Genomic DNA, 18023 nt, shown 5'->3' with positions numbered 1-18023 from the left:
TGGTATTAACATCAAGTTTTCCGGTTTCTGCTAGCCTACTCTCTGTTCTCCCTTTCCCTTGATTCCTCCAGCTCTTCCACCTCCTTTCCTCTCCATTCACAGAGCCATTCCTCCTCCCCCTACTTGCTGGTATGTCCTCCCTCCCTTATTCACCTCCTGCCTTTGGGACCATGATCCTTCCCCTGCTCCTCTTCCCCTACCATTTTGTTCAGGTACCTGCCAACATTCATTCATACCTTGATGAAGGGCTCAAGCCTGAAAAGATTATGTCGCTTTATCTTTGCTACAGAAAGTACACTGTTTGACCTGCTGAGTTTTTCCAGCATTGTGTTTTTACTTCAACCACTTGTCTGCAGACTTTGGTGTTTTACAGAATGTAAATGTAGATCAGAGAGAAGTCATCAAAGAGGTATTTCTTGGTCTAATGAAGTATTTGAAATCTATCAATTTGTTCAATTCCTGTGGGGCATGGCATTGCAAAGGACTTAATGTGTTTTGATCAAGCTCTCTGTGAAGAGTTTCAAAAAGATGATTAAAATTTTAAATTAAGAATTTTTCACTTTTAAAAAGAATGCACAAAATAAGTACTGAGAAACCAAGGAAGCCAAGAACAAAAAATGAAGAAGTTTCTATTCAGCCAGGAACATTGAGTGAAAGCCCGAAAAACAGCGGCATAAGAGTGGCCTCAGAATTGGTGGACGCCAACAGAGTTGAGGAGTCAAGACAAGAACTAAATATTATCCTGGAAAAAATGCAAAACTTGAACAACTGATTTATTGGCATTGAAAATGTAATGAAAGACATAGCTGAAAGAATGACCCAAGCAGAAATAGACTTGGTAAAAACACATGATAAGCTAAAAGCTTTGGAAGAAGAGGCAAAGCAATGGGAGTTGGATAGACAAGGTCTGCTGGACAAGATCAACCTCAGGAAGAATCTTAGCAGATAAAATAATGTTGAATTATTGGATTGAAAGAAGGAATTGAAGGAGGAGATCCTGTGAACTTCTTCAAATCATGGATTCCACAAGTGCTGGGAGAAGACAAATTCAGAGAAAAACTACATATTAAAAGGGCTCACTGGACCCTCGGATTCAAGAGAGCTGGCGATCAGTGACCACAACTGATCCTGGTAAGACTTTTGAGTTACCAGGAAGGGGAGAGAATTCTGGGAACCACATATGAATACTCTAAGCAAAATAATGGCCTGTCCAAGATTGACCATGAAAAAGTGCTATTTTTTGAAGAATTTAGTCCTACTTTGATTAAGCAAAGGAAGGAGTTTGATGATGTAAAAAGACCACTGCATTCAAAACACTTGAAATATTTGAGGTAGCAGAAGGTAATCGATGATTTTTCAAGACTAAGCTAAGAATGAGGTGGAAGACTTCCTGCAAGGTTCATGAAAAGGCGGAGGTTACAAAGAGGAAGACTGTAAAGAATGTTTACAATGGGACTAAGTAAAAGTTTTTTTTAAAAACTGTCTTCTATTTATTGAAAAGTAAATTTTATTGAAATGTTCATGGAGAGCTCAGAAAAAAAAAGAAAACTGGGGAAAATTAGTAGCAAGGTGGAGTCTCCATTCTCAGGGGGAGAATGGCACCTGGAGAGGAGTATCTATAAAAGATAGTGCTAAAGGGAGGGGTTCTTCTTCCTTGCAAGATTGTGTGGGCTTTTGGTGTTTCCTGTTTATATTACCATCATGGCAAGGACATTATATGTGAAAGATCACTATTATTTAAACAATCGAAAATCAAATCAAATATTTGTTTAAAAAAATCAATGGGGACAGAACTTTAAAATTTATTAGTCTTAATGTTAATGGTGAAAAGGAGTCAGGTCTTGGCACACCTAAAAAAAAAATTAAAGGCAGATATAGCCTTTCTAAAAGAAATGCATCTTACAAAATTGGAACATACTAAATTAAAAAGATAGGTGGGACAAGTAAAATTCTCTACATTTGACTCAAAAGCAAGAGGAGTAGTAATTTTATGCCAATAATAATAGAAGAGACACTGACTGGCCAAGCAGGATGATTTGTAATGGCACATTTATGCAGAATCATTTATGTTTATGAACATCTATTGGGGGGGGGGGCGTGGTGTGATGGCATAGGGAGAAGACGTGGAGAGACTCCTCCCCCTGGCAGAAATATTAAAAGCCCGTCTTTAAAATTTTTTCTGAAAATATTGCTGAAACATCCCAGAAGCAATTGTGAGGAAATCAAAACCACAAGTAGCTTTAAAAAAAACCAATTTCTAAACAGCCATCAAGCACAGAAGAATTTGGGCCTACCTTCAAAGTGGAGCCTCCAGAGTAGATTCCAAGAGTACAACGGCAGTCCTCTGGTAATTCATTCCACTCCAGCGCTGACTTCACAAAGATGGTGCCGGCACCCAACATCATCCTCTTCTGGAGTAGGAGGAGCAACCGTGCATACGCGTTACATCGAGTGCGGCCCAGACTGCAGAGGACCCAGACTTCCTTTGGCCCAGTGATTCTGGGCTGATGGGTGGGGGGGTGGGGGGGTGTCCGTGCTTGCAGTCGGGCTAAAATGCCTTCAGCATCAACGGAAGAAGGAGATACTGGAAAACTGGAAGAAGAAGTTTATCAAGATATGGAGGAGGAAGAAACCGTTATATATAAGGGTAGGCCCATAGTTAAACAGGCTTTAAAGTTTAAATCTGTCCCTCACTATTCAGATCCAACTTCACAAATTGATGTATCTAAACAGATTGAAAATTTGGCAATTCAGATGGGTCGAGGTTTTTCATCAATGAAGAGGGAAATATCTTCTATTAAGTTGGATGTGGCAAAGTGTCTGAAAGTGGTGGAGAAAGTGTAAGATAAATTTAATAAGATTGAAGAGGATTTTCTTGATTATAAGAATGATGTGGAATAATGTAAAGATGGGTCAGATGGAGGATTCATTCACTGTTTGGGAAATCCAGAGAAGTGATTTATTGAAGAAAATAGATGCCTTGGAGAATCAAAGTTGAAGGAATAATGATAAAATTGTTGGTCTCTCAAAAGATTTTGAAGTCCGGATCTGGTTCAATTTTTTTCGGAAATGGATTCTTGAAGTTTTGGGAAAAGAATATTTTCCAAATGGTCTGGAACTGGATAGAGCTCATAGAGCGATAAGAAGGAAACCTCTTCCAGGTCAAGCTCTACATTGTATCCTGATTAGATGTTTATGCTATCAGGATAAAGAATTGATCTTAAGAGTCGCTGTTCCAAATGCGAGAAGTAATCAAGGCCCTTTAGTAGTTAAAAATAATAGTATTTTTTATGCTGATTTGAGTCAAGCTGCTATTAAATGTCATTAACGAATTAATTCAGCTAAAGTTGTTTTGTACAAGAAAGGATATAAATTTGCTTTCTGATATCCTGCTGTTCTTAAAAGTTTTTTTTTTAAATGGAGACAAAGTCTCTTACATGCTGAAGCTCTTACATTTGCTAATTCTCTATCGGATAACAAACAGGCGGATGGATAGTCAAGAAAGGTTTCTTCAACAGCCTGTTCTAGTTCGGAAGAGGAAGAATGGAAGGTGAGAGAAGGAATCTCAGCAGATGATTGATATTGATGATGACCAAGTCAAGAGTGATTTGGAGGAAGCATATCACACTTGAAATGATTTGTTTATATTATCTTTTGTTCTGTTTGGGGGAGGTGGTTTCACTACTGATTCTTCCGAAGTCATCAGCCTCTTTGTGGCATTGGTCACTCCTGTATAATTGAGGGGGGTAATATTGTAATACAGTTTTTTTTTTGGTTTGTCTTTTTTATATATGGGGTTTCTTCCTTTTCATTTTTCTTTGAGGAGATCATTTGGTCTTTTTTGTGTGATTGCCATGGGAGGTGCTTCACCGTGTGTGGTGAGGTGGTTATTGAAATGTTTTGTAATGATGGCTAATTTAAATTTTGCTACTGTTAATGTTAACAGGCTTAATAATCTGATTAAGAAAAAAATGTTGGTGTATATTAAAAAATTGAAGATTGATGTTGCTTTTTTTCAAGAGACATATTTGACTGAGAAGGAACATCAGAAATTGAAAAGAGATTGGATTGGACAAGTTATAGTGTCTTCGTTTAACTCAAAAGCAAGATGAGTGGCTATTTTGATTAATAAAAAGTTATCTTTTAAATTGGAATCAGTTATTGAGTCAGTTGGTAGGCTTTTGATTGTTAATTGTAAAAATTTTTCTGAGTGTTGGACTTTAATGAATATTTATGCTCCTAATATAGATGATGAGGAGTTTATGTTTGATTCTTTTCTTAATTTAAGTCAGGCATATGGAAAAATTACGGTAGGTGATTTTAATTGTTGTTTGTATCCATTATTAGACAAATCTCCAAAATCACTAATTAGGACTAAAATGACTAAACAATTTATGGCATTAATGAATGATATGAATTTAGTAGATATATGGAGAAGGTTAAATCCTAGAGAGAAAGATTTTTTGTTTTGTTCATTTCAACATGATTCTTATTCTAGAATAGATTTATTTTTAGCATCAGCACAATTGCAAGGCCGGGTATTGAAGGCTGAATATAAGAGTAGGATTTTGTCTGATCATTCTTTGTTATTAATAATGTGTGCTGATTCAGAGAGAATTGATCATGTTTATCGGTGGAGATTTAATTCTTGTTGTTGAAAAATGTTGAATTTTGTAATTTTATACAGCTTTTTTTGAAAATAAATATGGATTCAGTTAATAGTAAATTTGTTTTATGGGATGCTTTAAAAGCTTATTAGTTATACTGCCAAAATTATGAAACAACATGTAGCTGAAGTAAGTAGACTGGAGGAGAAGATAGATATTTTGGAAAAGGATTTACAGTTAAATTCTATGGAAGCTAAGAAAGTTATGATATAATTTATTACAAACATAAATTTGAGAAATTATTACAGAGAACTAGACAAAGGTATTATGAATTAGGGGAAGAGCTCATAAAGTATTAATTTGGCAGTTAAAAAAAAAAGCTTCTAGAAAAATAAATGCTATAAGACATAAATTAATGATTACATATAAACCTCAGGAAATTAATGATATATTTCAAAAATGTTATGAAAAATGGTATACTTCTGAAGTACTGGAGGATGAGGCTAAAATTGATAGTTTTTTTTCTGATTTGGATTTACCTTTTTTGAGTGATAAGGATATTAGGGATTTTTGATGCTTCTTTTACTGCTAAAGAAGTAATAGATGCACTTTGATCTATGCCTAGTGGGAAGTCTCCAGGGGATGATTGTTTTACTTCTGAATTTTATAAAGAATTTCAGGATTTATTAATTCCTTTATTGATGGATGTATTGATGCAGGTAACAGAGGTTCATTCTTTTCTGGATTCTTTTTCTAAATCAATTATTCTTAAGAAAGATAGGGATCCATTGAAAGCAGGGTCTTATAGACCTATTTCTTTATTAAATGTTGATTATAAAATTGTAGCAAAGGTTCCGCCTAACCGGTTAGCTAAATATTTTCCAGATTTATTCATTTGGATCAGGTGGGTTTTATTAAAAATTAGTATTTGGCAAATAATATTTTGAAGTTGATTTCTTTAATTGATGTTTCTTGGGAGGAATCTAGCCTACCAATGGTCATTTCTTTGGATGCAGAAAAGGCCTTTGTAGAGTAGAGTGGAGGTTTTTTTTTTATTTAAAGTTTTGAAAAAATTTAAATTTGGCCCCTTTTTATTGGTTGGATTAAGGCTTTATATAGAAGTCCTCTTACTAGAGTTGTGACAAATAGACAGTTATCTTCACCTTTTATGTTGATTGATTGACTACACAAGGCTGCCCTTTGTCACCAGCTCTATTTTTGCATTAGTCATTGAACCTTTGGCTCAAGTGATTAAACAAGATAATAATATTAAAATAAATTTGTTTGCAGATGATGTTTTGATATATTTAACAGAACGTCTGAATTCTCTGAAGAACTTACATGATAGTTTGGAGCAGTATGGTGAGGTATCAGGTTATAAAATTAATTGGGAAAAGAGTGAGATTATGCCTTTATCTGAAATGGATTGTTCTTCATGTAGGTATATTATGAAATGTAAATGGTCAGATCAGATTAAGTATTTAGGTATTAAGGTAGATTGTGATTATAGTCATTTATATGAATTGAATTATTTGCCTTTATTGTTTAAAATTAAATATGATTTGTATCAGTGGAAAGATTTACCGATTAGATTAATAGGACAAGTTAATTGTATTAAAATGAACATTTTTCCTCGAATTCAAAATGTTTTCAGTCTATTCCTTGTAAGATTCCTCAAAATTTTTTTAAAGGATTTAAATGCCTTGGTGAGGAATTTTTTATGGAAGGATAAAATGGTAAGAGTATCATTACAAAATTTGACTTGAAAATATGAATTAGGAGGCTTGCAACTTCCTAATTTTCAAAATTATGATGAATCAGCACAATTGAAATGTATTAATAGGATGCTTGAAATAGATAAACCTTTAATATGGGCTAATATTGAACTATCTTTAATTGGTGAGAAGAAGATGGATCAGTTTATCTATAGATGGAATCCTAAATTATTGAGTAATTATAATTTACCTATTTTGAAACACTTAATATATTTATGGTATTTAAAAAATGAGGTCATAGGTGCTCAAGGTAAGATTTCAGGAAAAACTCCTTTGTATCAAAATAAATCTTTCCCTTTTACACTTAATAATCAACTTTTGAAGTTATGGGATCAAAAGGGTATTAAATTGGTACAAGATTGTTGTGAAGCAGGATATTTTATTTCTTTTCAAAGAATGAAAGATAAATAGGATATATCTTCAAATACATTTTTTTCTTAATATCAAATTAAAGCCTTTCTGTTGGATGATTTTGGACGTACTTTACGGTTACCCAGATGATCTAAGTTTGAAATTTTACTTGCTGAGTGTGGTAAGAATGGATTTATATCTGAGATGTATGCTTTATTACAGAATAAAATGCTTAAGATTCATAAATCTAGTTTTAAATGGGAGAAAGATTGAGGTATATGTATTTCTCAGGATGATTGGATGAATTTATGTAAGGATAGTAGACTAAAATTGTAAATGTAAAGTATTGATTGTTTCATTATAATTTTATTCATCAATATATTTAACTCCAGAAAAATTAAGGAAATACATTTTATTTCTTCAAATTTATGTTTTAGATGTCATAAGGAGGTAGGTTCTTTTCTACATTCAACTTGGTTATGTGAGATGGAATAAATTTCATGAATTTCTGGAAGTTATTTTGAAAGTGAAATTTTCATTAGATCCTGTGGTGTTCTTGTTGGGTAATATTAAGAGGATTAGTGTAGAATTGAAATTAAATAGATTTCAAATGCTTTTTGTAGATTGGCTTTAGGTGTGGCTCAAAATGTTGGAGATGAGGTCTTGTATTCCATTGGAAAAATAACATAATTAATGTAATAATTATTACTTTTTAAAAAAAACTTGGAGCCCATATTTGGATTATATGGGGTTGAATTATTAAATCCCCTTTCTGCAAGTTAGTGGTGTTGCTCCAAACCATGATAATTAACTGATGAATTTTTATGTTATATGATCTCCTATTTCTTTCTTCTTCAGGGTAGATTAGGGGGGGGATGGGAAGGGATGGGTGGGTTAGGGATGGGGTGGGGGGGGGTTTAGGGGATTAGTTTTTTTTTAAATGTCATGTATGTATTTTGTGCCTTTTTAAAAAGTTTTATTCATTAATTTTATGTTTAACATCTGCATCATGATTCAATAAAATTGTCCAAAAAAACATCTATGCACCAAATTATGATGATGAAGCCTTTATGAAAGATATCTTTTTAAAAACAGCAGAGGGAAGACAAAATATACTGGTTGGAGAAGACTTCAATTTCTGTCTAGATCCAATACTGGATAAGTCAACCAGAACACTAACAAAGGTAAAAGCTGCAAAAGCCACACTATCTTTTATGAAGGATTTAAATTGGATTGATATATGAAGCAGCTTAACCCCATAGAAAGGAACTATTCATTCTACTCAAGAGTACATGATTCATAAACAAGGATTGATCTGTTTTAAATGTTTGTTCAGTTAAAAAGTAGAGTGGTAAAAACAATATTTAGTGAGACTTTTTAATCAGATAATTCACCATTAACTTTAACTATTGCAATAATGGAAAAACAAAAATTGTGTATAGATGGTGTCTTAATGCCACACTGTTGAAAAGAAGGATTTTTGTGAGTTTATTAAGGGGCAGAACTATTCTGTGAAACTAACCTTTTTCTACTGATAATAGCTTTTTTTTTTAATATGGGATATGTTTAAAGCTTATCTTAGAGGACAAATTATTTCCTATACAAAAAATCTTGAGAGAATATGCTACAGATCTGGATGGTCTAGAGAAATATATAATGAAATTGGAAAAGGAAATCAGAGGACAGGGTCACAAGAAAAATATAGACTATTAGAGAATTTAAAAATTGAAATATAACACATTACAAATGTATAGAATGGAAAGAAATATATTAAAAACCAAACAAAAGTATGAATTAGGAGAATGGGAGCAAAAAGTTTTATCTTGCCAGTTATCTAGAATGATAAATGCAATAAAAACAGAGGCTGATATTATAACATATATATCAAAAAGAAAGAAATAATATTTTACACACTATTATATGAAACGATACAAATCAGAATTATTAGGAGATGAAAATGAGATGGACCAATTTTTAACAAATGTTGAACTTCCAAAATTAGAAGATCAAGAACAAATTAATTTAGATGTCTTTTTTCACAAGAGAAGAAATCAAGAAAGCCTTGGGTACTTTACAAGCTATCAAATCTTCGAGGGAGGATGGGTTTCCTCCTGAGTTCAACAGACTTTTAAAGATTTATTGATACCTCTTGTGATGGATGTATTGGACAGAGTGTTGGAGACCCAGATCCTCCTGGAATCTTTCTCAACTGGAATAATTATAGTGCTACCGATGAAAGGTAGAGACGCATTAAAAACTCCATCATATAGACCTATATCACTGCTTAATGATTATAAAATACTGACAAAGGCAATAGCTAATAGACTGGTACAATAGCTACAAAAATTAATACATATAGATCAGGTATGATTTATCGAAGGAAGATATTCTTTGAATAATCTAAATAGACTATTTAATATAGTGCATATGGCAAAATCAAAGTTGATTCCAAGTATAACCATCACCCTAGATGCAGAAAAAGCATTCAATCAATTAGAATGGTCTTTCTTATTTAAAACATTGGAACATTTCAGTATAGGCAGAAACTGGTTAAGAATTCTTTATCATAAACCACAAGCCAAAATTATAAATAAACAATCAGATGTCAGTATTTTTTCCTTTGAATAGATTGAGTAGATAATGATCTCTACCACTGTTTATCCTAGCTATTGAACCATTGGATATTAAGGGCTTCTAAGTTGAACAGGAAGAACATAAAATTAGCTTATTTGCTGATGATGTGCTATTATATATGCCAGACCCAGCTGAATCCTTGATAAAATTACAAACAACAGAAAAATATGGACGAATATCAGGTTATAAAATAAATATGGATGAGTGAGATAATCCTATTGAAAAATGTTGATTATAAAAGGAATCAAAAAGGTAGGAGATTTAAATGGTAGATGGAATCAAATATTTAGAAATAATGACAGATAATTTACAGAACTTATATAAATTTAATTACACTCCTCTTTTAGAAAAAGATTTGGAAAGACCTGCTGATTACTCTAGTGGGAAGAGTAAATTGTATTAAAATGAAGCTGATCCCAAGATTACAATATCTTTTTCAATTGTTGACTATTGCACTACCTAAAAATTTATTTAAATTATTGAATAATTACATAAGGCAATTCTTATGGAATAATAAATGTTCTGGGCTATGTCTGTTTGGATGGTGGACTGTGACATTAAGAAATGGATTTCTTCTGCAGCTTTCTGTTTCACAGACTGTGCTAACTGGCCACGGTCGGGCTACACAGGTAAGAGAAGGTGGGAAAAAAAGGCTTAATTGCAGCAATGTGAAGGAGTCATAAGAGATCAGCAGGATGAAGCTGGAGAAAGGGAAATGAGAGAGTTCACCAGTCTAGTCTAGAAAGAGACTCAGAGACACGGTTCTCTCTGGGTTGAGAATGTGACAGAGGAAATCACTTCATGTCTTCTAGTTAAAGAGCCATTTGGAAAGCCTGTTGTGCCAAGACCTGAGGAAGAGTTGTAAGTCTGTGGTGCCACACCCTCTTGTCATCTTCACTGTTCAAGTTTGAATGACCTCGTTATTCAGTTGAAGAACTGAACTTTGAATGTTAAGAAGCAACTTTAAGGATGGTGTTTTTTGTTTTGACTGACTTTCCTGACAAGACTGAGCAAGTTTGGGTTTTGGGGGATTTTTACTTTGTATTTTGAATTGTTGGGCACATACAGTATTGTCTGGGGTTTACACACACACAGTTTGATATTTAGTTCTGTTCTAAAGTGGGTTAATTTCAGGCAGACACTGCATTTGTTAATTTTTGTTAATAAATATAGAGTTAAAATTTAACCTATTGAAGTGTCTTTTCTTTTCTACTGGTTAATGACATAACACAAAGTGCTGAGAATTTCATTGGAAAAGCTAACATTGAACTCTAAGAAATATATTTATCAGCACAAGCAAGATTTTTATCTTTTTTTTGAAGAAGACAGTCTCTCTTCTTGGATTCAAATGGGATCGAATTCAATAGAAGAAGAAACAGTGAAGGACTTTATAACAAGTGGAATGTTAATAACAAAAATGGTGGATATTAATCATATTAATACATATGATTAGAATATGACAAGAAATAAATTAGTGTATTAAAAAGCAGTTATATCATTAAGAACATCATTATGTAAAAATATATTGCTGCTATGAATCTGGGTGACAAAATATTGAATTCATGGTATAATAAAGGAATAAGATAGAGTGATGATTGTCATGTCTTTTGAGCAACTGAGAAATAAATAGAGTAGCTCATGGGACAATCTTTTGTTTTCTCCAGCTAAGATCATTCCTAAAAGATGGGGACCAAGTTTGGCCCCACTTGAAATGAATGCAATGGAATGAATGATTTGGTTGGGGAATACACCTAAATTTATAACTAACTTGTACAATGCTCTCCAGAATAAAAGTGTGAAGTCAGGTTTATAGAGAGATGGGAGTCAGATCTAGGTGTTGAAATAATGGAAAGATGTTGGTCTGATTGGTGTTTGGATAGCATGACATCAATTATAAATGTAAGGTACAGATTAGTGCAATTTTCTACACCAATTATATCTCATACCACAGAAGTTGTATAAATCAAAATCTGAAATATCGGAGATGGGTTTTAGGTGTGGAACAGAAATAGGAACACTTTTACATTCTACTTGGTCTTGTGCGAAGGTGAGACCTTTCGGGTAGGATATTACTGAAATATTAACAAGGAAGACAGGGGTGACCTTCACAAGTGACCCAGAGGTTTATATTTTGGGCAACTTTATTGAAATAAGCAATAAATTCCAAATTTCATTTGTTAAAATAGTCTTAGCAGTGGCTAAGAAAATATATTGCAATTACTTGGAAATCTGACTCCCCTCTACATGTAGCACAATGGACTGCTAAGATGAATAGTTGCATACCTATGGAAAAAAATTACATACAACTTAAAGAACAAATATGACATTTTTATTAAGATATGGCAGCCATATTTGGATCATATAGGGGCTGGATTGTAATTATAAATACAATAATTAAAAGGATAATAATAAATGCTTCTAAAATATAAATGCAAATGATTTCCCCATATAGAATATTTGATGATCAACATAAATGTGAGCCCTGACCTGATGGTGTATGAATTTATATTGTGAAAGGGAGGGGAGGGGGAATGGGTTGTTTTATTTGTAAATTTTTTCTGAAGAAAATGTTTTTCATATATTTATATATATTATATATATATTATATATATATAATATTGGAGAGTTTTATATAAATAAATAAATAAATACATAAATATATATATATATAAAATATTGGAGAGTTTTATATATATATATATGGAAAAGAAACAAAATTTAAATGTAAAAAATTGTTCAAATCTTGTACCAAGTTTTAAGCATGAAAATCTATGCTTGATACTTAGGAAGTGGTAAATTGTTTGGACCTGCTTTCCTTTGCATGTGATATTTGGGTGGGCATCACATTGATACCCATTGAGACTGAGAAATTCTGCCATGCTAGCCAAAATCCAAAGTATATTTATATCCTTTTAGCAATTTTCCCCAAGACAGACAAAAATTTGGTGGTGCTGCCACTGGTGCGGACCCATGGGGAGCAAGGAGAGGGGACACAGTGGTCCTCCACAGGATTCCACCACCCATTCCAACTACTGACAGCTCTGTACTGACTTTAAACAGTCTGTTAAAGGAGCCAAAGGTGTTTTATTTTAAAATCCTGCAACCACGGGTCTGGACTCAAGATGACAGCACCCGTCTTCAGCAGCAGCCTCGAGTGGTTGCAGACTTTGGAGAAGCAGAGGACTGGTGCAGTGTACCAGAAAACTGAGAAACCAACCCCCCCCCCCTAATTGTTTGAGAAAGAGAAGCAGAGGAAGTGACCCTACGGGACGGTGACCATGGCGGCGGACCAGTGAGGGGCTCTGCGGTTAAAGAACACGCAGGCAGTGGATAGTTGGCAACTCGAGGTGAGGATCCCACAAGGCTGCGAGCTGCTGGTGACTGTAGCCAAAGGACTCACAGCAGGCTGGAGACTGGCTGAAGGGATACCAGGTATCGGAAACAGCATGAGAGAGGGTGCCAAGGACGCAGTGTTGGAGGTTAGGATCTAGATCTCGGGTTGCTGATAGTTTGGACTGAAGGCTGTGTGGCTGTGGAGATTGCAGGAACACTGGAGGCAAATCCATGGACACTCAGTGACTCTGGGGACTCTTGCTTCTCTTTCTCTGATTGTAAGAAGCACCCAGCAATGTCTGATAGTGAATCTGTCTGCCTTAAGTCAGACTAAAGCAAATTTCATGTAATATTACACCCATTTTATTACATGACAAAAAAAATCTTGACATTTAACAGAACTATTGTTTGACAAAACACAAATCTGTGGAAGAACTTTGGATTGAGCAGCATCAGCAGAAGGAAATAGTTTGTGCAATGAAGACAGAGTGGGAGGAGTTGGACATGGGTCAATAGGGGAGTGGTAAACCAGGAAGGAGTAAAGGATGATGAACAGACACAGTTGACTGGCAGATGTCAGACACTGGTGGAGGGGAGGGAGGGAATAGGAAGAGAAAGGAAAGGGTTTGGTAGAAGATGATGAGTCATAGAAGGTGGGGTGGTAAGCAGTGGCAAAGGCTCCCAGGGCTGGTATCTAATGAGAATATTCCTCACCTCGACCACAATCAGTGAGGATTGATAAGAACATCGCCACAGTTTCCATCAGTATCGGTGCACCATGGGGCTGTGTTCTTAGTCCCCAGCTCTACTCACTATGACCGTGGCTCAGTACGATAACAACACCATCTACAAATTTGGTGATGATATCAGGGTAGTGGGTTCTATAAAAATGGGCGATGAGTCAGCATATAGGATGGAGATTGAAAACCTGGATGTAGAAGCACCAACAACAGCCTTGCACTCAACGTCACCAAAACCAAGGAGGTGATCGTTGACTTCAGGCAGGGAAAACCAGAGTGATCTCGTGATCCTTAAGGGAATCAGAGGTGGAGAAGGTGAGCACATTTGCGATCTTGGAAATCACTATTTCAGAAGATTGTTCCTGGATCCAACACACAAATGGCATCGTGAAGAAAGCTCATCAGCGACTCTACCTCCTCAGGAGATTGTGGAGAACACTCTGGCAAATTTATACAAATGTTTGGTGGTAAATGTGTTGTCCAGCTGCATCAGGGTCTGGTATGGGGACAACAATACCCCTGAGCAGAAAGCCCTCCAAAAGATAGTGGACACAGCTCAGGACATCACAGCAAAACCCTCCCCGCCTTCAAGAATATCTATAGGGAATGCTGCCATTGAAGAGCAGCAGCAATCATCAAGGACCCACACCACCCAGCACACGCTCTGTTCTTGCTGCTACTGTGAGAAAAGAGGTATAGGAGCCACAAGACTCACACCACCAGGTTCAGCTGATACCCCTCCACCATCAGACTCCTCAACAACCAGGGATTCATTTAAGGACTCTTACTTTTGCAATTTATTGATTTATTTTCTCTTTCTCTCTGTAATGCACAGTCACTTTGTTTACATTTCTTTTTTTTAAACGTGTATGTTGTCAGATTTTTTGCAATGCCAATAAATGCTAATTCTGCCTCATCTGCAGGAAAAATAATCTTTTCTTATGGTTGTATGTGATGTACTCTGACAATAGTGATAGAATGAGAGAGCTGAGGAGGTTGGGGGCGTGTAAGGAGGTGGGGGGTGAGAGGATGGAACCATAGAATTTGAGCTCTCGGTTGCATGCCCATTCAACACTGACTTGTCCGTCCTTGGCCTTCCCCACTGCCAGAATGAGGCCCAGCATAAACTAGAGAAGCCTGGGCAATCTAATTTGTCAATGAGCTACATTATGAGAAAATTAACAATAGGTTGGCGAAGGAGATGGATTTTTAAAGAATATCCTAAAAGAAGAAATTACTGAGCTTATAGCAGTGGAGCCCGCACTAATCGTTAAATATTTCCATTTGTAAGATCAGATGAAGATCATAGGGTTGGAAGATATTACAGGGAGAGGGAGTAACGCCTTGCAGATATTTGAAAATAAGATGTTAATTTCAAAAGAGAGGCATTGCTTCGTATCAAGAATATTTTTTTCTGACAGTACGATTTCACGAATTTTGATGTGCAAAATGTTGGGTGCTTGCAGAACCAAAAATGATTGTGAAAGATTTAAAACTAATGGGATTACCTATAATAAAAAATAAAGTTAAAGACATTGGGCATTCAGTGGATTGGGTTAGATAGAAAGAATATTAATTTATAGTGTTTTAGAAATCAGGATTCATAAAAGCACTGTACAGCTGCATAAGAACCTTTAATGAAGTAATCAATGTTAGTGGCTATAAAGCACTTTGAACATCATGATAACATAAGAAGTCCTGTATGAATGCAGCTTTTTTTTGTGTTTAATCCAACCTAACTAATCTTTTTTTTAAAATGTATGTCTGTGCTCAGTTTAGATAGTTCAAAACCGCTGATGCTGCATGTATTTTAACTTCTGAGAGTTTAATTATCATGGACTCAGTTTAATAAGAAAAAGAAGCAGTTGGAGGCCAAATATGCTCCCTTTGAATCTGCGCAAACATTCAGTTATCTTGGCTGATATTTTGCTTCAAGGGTACTTTCACTGATAATCCCCATATCTATGATCCTCCAGGTGTCCAAACTTCTAACTCTCTGCCTTTATCATGCTCTGCTGTAGAACACCCTTCATGCTCTGGGAGAAGAGATTTCCAAACATCCACAATTCTTCAAGTTTTTTAAAAAGTCATCTCAGTCCAATATGACTGAGCTTCCAGCTTGCAACTTTGCACCAAAAAGTTGTACACAGAAAGAAGCCATTCACCTCAGAGTCTATGCCAGCTCTTAGTTATCAAACCTATTAGCCCTATATTCTGTTTTTTCCCCCCACAGATTGACAAATTATTTCCTTTAAAATACCTGTCAGATTCCTCTTCAAAGGCAATTTTCATAAACCTTACAGCAATGAATTTCAGATCCCAATCTGTCTGATTTAATGATTGCTCTCTCATCCTCCCTTGTATCTTATGCCCCAGAATTTTATTCTGCCAAGTGAAGTCAATTTTATTATCATCTGATTGCACAAGTACAACCTGACAAAACAAGCAGACATACATCCAGGCATAACACACATTCAGACAAAGAATACATATGCAGGACAAGTATACAAATAAATAAGTATTGTTTCATGAATATGAGAGTCTCAGGTGGTTAGTGTGAGCAGTGCCTTTGGTTGTTCAGCATTCTTACTCCCCCATGGGAAGAAGCTGTTCCTCAAATGTTGGCTCTGATACTCCTTCCTGACAGGAGCAACTGAAAGATGTGTGTGGGGTGTAAGGGGTCTTCAATAATTTTGTGCACCCTCTTCCAGCAATGATCCCAGTAGATCTCATCAATGAGGGGGAGGGGCATTGACTCCAGTAATCATCCCTGCCTCTCTTATGGTCCTGTGGATTGACCTCTGATCTCAATAGAACTCCTACAGAAGGTTGACATGATGGTGACCAGTAGCCTTCCCCGCTTTAGTCTTTTCAGGATGTGCAATCGCTGTTGTGCCTTCCTGACAAGTGAGGAGATGTTGAATGTCCAACAAGTTAAGTGGATTCCAAGGAACTTGATGTTCTCTACTCTCTCCACTAGAGTTATTGATGTGTAATGAATGGTGGTTTTGTTCCTAATCCTCCTGAAGTGCACGATCATCTTCATCTGGTCCACACTGAGACTCAAATGGTTACTCTCACACCATATCAGAAGATTTTTCACCTGTAGTGCAACTCATCATTGTTGTTGATGAGGCCAATTACTGTCATGTCATCTCCAAACTTGATGACACTGTTGGAGCTGGATCTGGTGATGCAGTTGTGGGTCAGTAGCGTGAACAAGAGCGGTCTGAGTACACAGCCCTCAGGTGTGCTTCATCTTGAAATAGCCACTACTCAAAAACAGCTTTCTTCGACTTTAAATAATCCGTGCACAATTTTATATATCCCTGTCATACCCTGAAGATTCATTAAATCATTGAAAAATGGAAGACAAAAACAGATCCTTCAGTCTACTGAGTCTGCACTAACCATTAACAGCTTGTCTACAAAATAAAAACAGAAAATGCTGGAAATACTTAGCATGTCAAGCCACATCTGAGAGAAGAGGAACAGCATCTACATTTCAAATCGGAGATCCTTCGTCAGAGTGTCACTAGTTATTTCTGCAGAAAATAATTGAAAAAAGAAATTTGTTAAATTTACTTCAAACTTTAGTTGAATGAAACTTTCTGTGCAATGCTGTGATCTTCACATCATTAAAAGGATATTGAGGTACAAAGTGCTACCAACTAGATTTGGTGTCATAGAGTCAGACAGCATGAAAACAACTCACCCTTTTCATACTGTTTATAAAGTACCTATTTATACTGATCCCTTATCCTACATCAGAGCTTTCTTTGCTTTGTCAATTTAAATCAACCATTCTCAGCCCCCCCACCACCCCCCCCCCCACTCGGGGGACTCAGCTCAAATTTTACGGGTCCCCTTCTCTGTGAAACAGACAAGTTCTGGTTTCTTTCATACTTCTCTCCCACCAACTACATAAAATAATCATAAAAATTATTTGTACATAGGGAGAAAGAAAAACCCTTTTACTTAAATGTCCTGTTACCTCCAGGGGGCCATTGAGTATGGCTGATTTAAATGTTCTCGATATTTAAATGTTGTGGAAATAGCCTCTTTTATCAGCTCTTACCCAGATTCCAACCACCTTCAAGGTGAAAAAAAACTTCCTCAAGTCTCTTCTAAACCAAAAGATGTGTCTTGTGGCGGCGCATATCTGTACGCAGGCGAACCGGCTCCGCATTGTCACGGTCATGGCAGTGCAGCAGCTGCAATAAGATGGCACCATCAGGTGAGCCTTCTTCCACGATTGAGCAGGCCATGCATGTGGACTCTGCTGTGCCATGACATCACTGCCTGTGTGAGGACAGGACTTACAGGTCACCTTATAAGGAGCAGTGTGGGCTTTTTTAAATAAACCATTGGATGTGCAAGTGACACAGTGTGCAGTCTCCTTATTTCATTTCCCCTTGCAGCTACTGCTACAATTGGTGACCCCGACAAGCCCAGATGATTCTGGACTCTATGCCATGGACACTGCTTTGAAATTACCAACCTTGTGGACGCTTCACCCACGCACTTGGTTCGGGCAAGCAGAAGTGTAATTTCACCTCGGGCAGATTACCTCTGACTCAATA

The 18023-nt window shown here is 36.0% G+C and overlaps 1 long non-coding RNA gene across 1 annotated transcript in view; it reads right to left on the bottom strand.

The window, feature by feature from the left end:
- Positions 1-18023, bottom strand: part of LOC138761883 (uncharacterized) — a 76454-nt gene that overhangs the window by 12552 nt on the left and 45879 nt on the right. Inside the window, exon 2 of the long non-coding RNA XR_011356563.1 lies at positions 16899-16985. This is a non-coding gene — a long non-coding RNA (uncharacterized lncRNA). The remainder of the gene's footprint in view (positions 1-16898; positions 16986-18023) is intronic.

Source organism: Narcine bancroftii, chromosome 4 (genome assembly GCF_036971445.1).
Source record: "Narcine bancroftii isolate sNarBan1 chromosome 4, sNarBan1.hap1, whole genome shotgun sequence".
Lineage (NCBI taxonomy): Eukaryota > Metazoa > Chordata > Chondrichthyes > Torpediniformes > Narcinidae > Narcine > Narcine bancroftii.
Note: the sequence above shows the minus strand (reverse complement) of the source record. Positions and strands in the feature narration are given on the sequence as shown.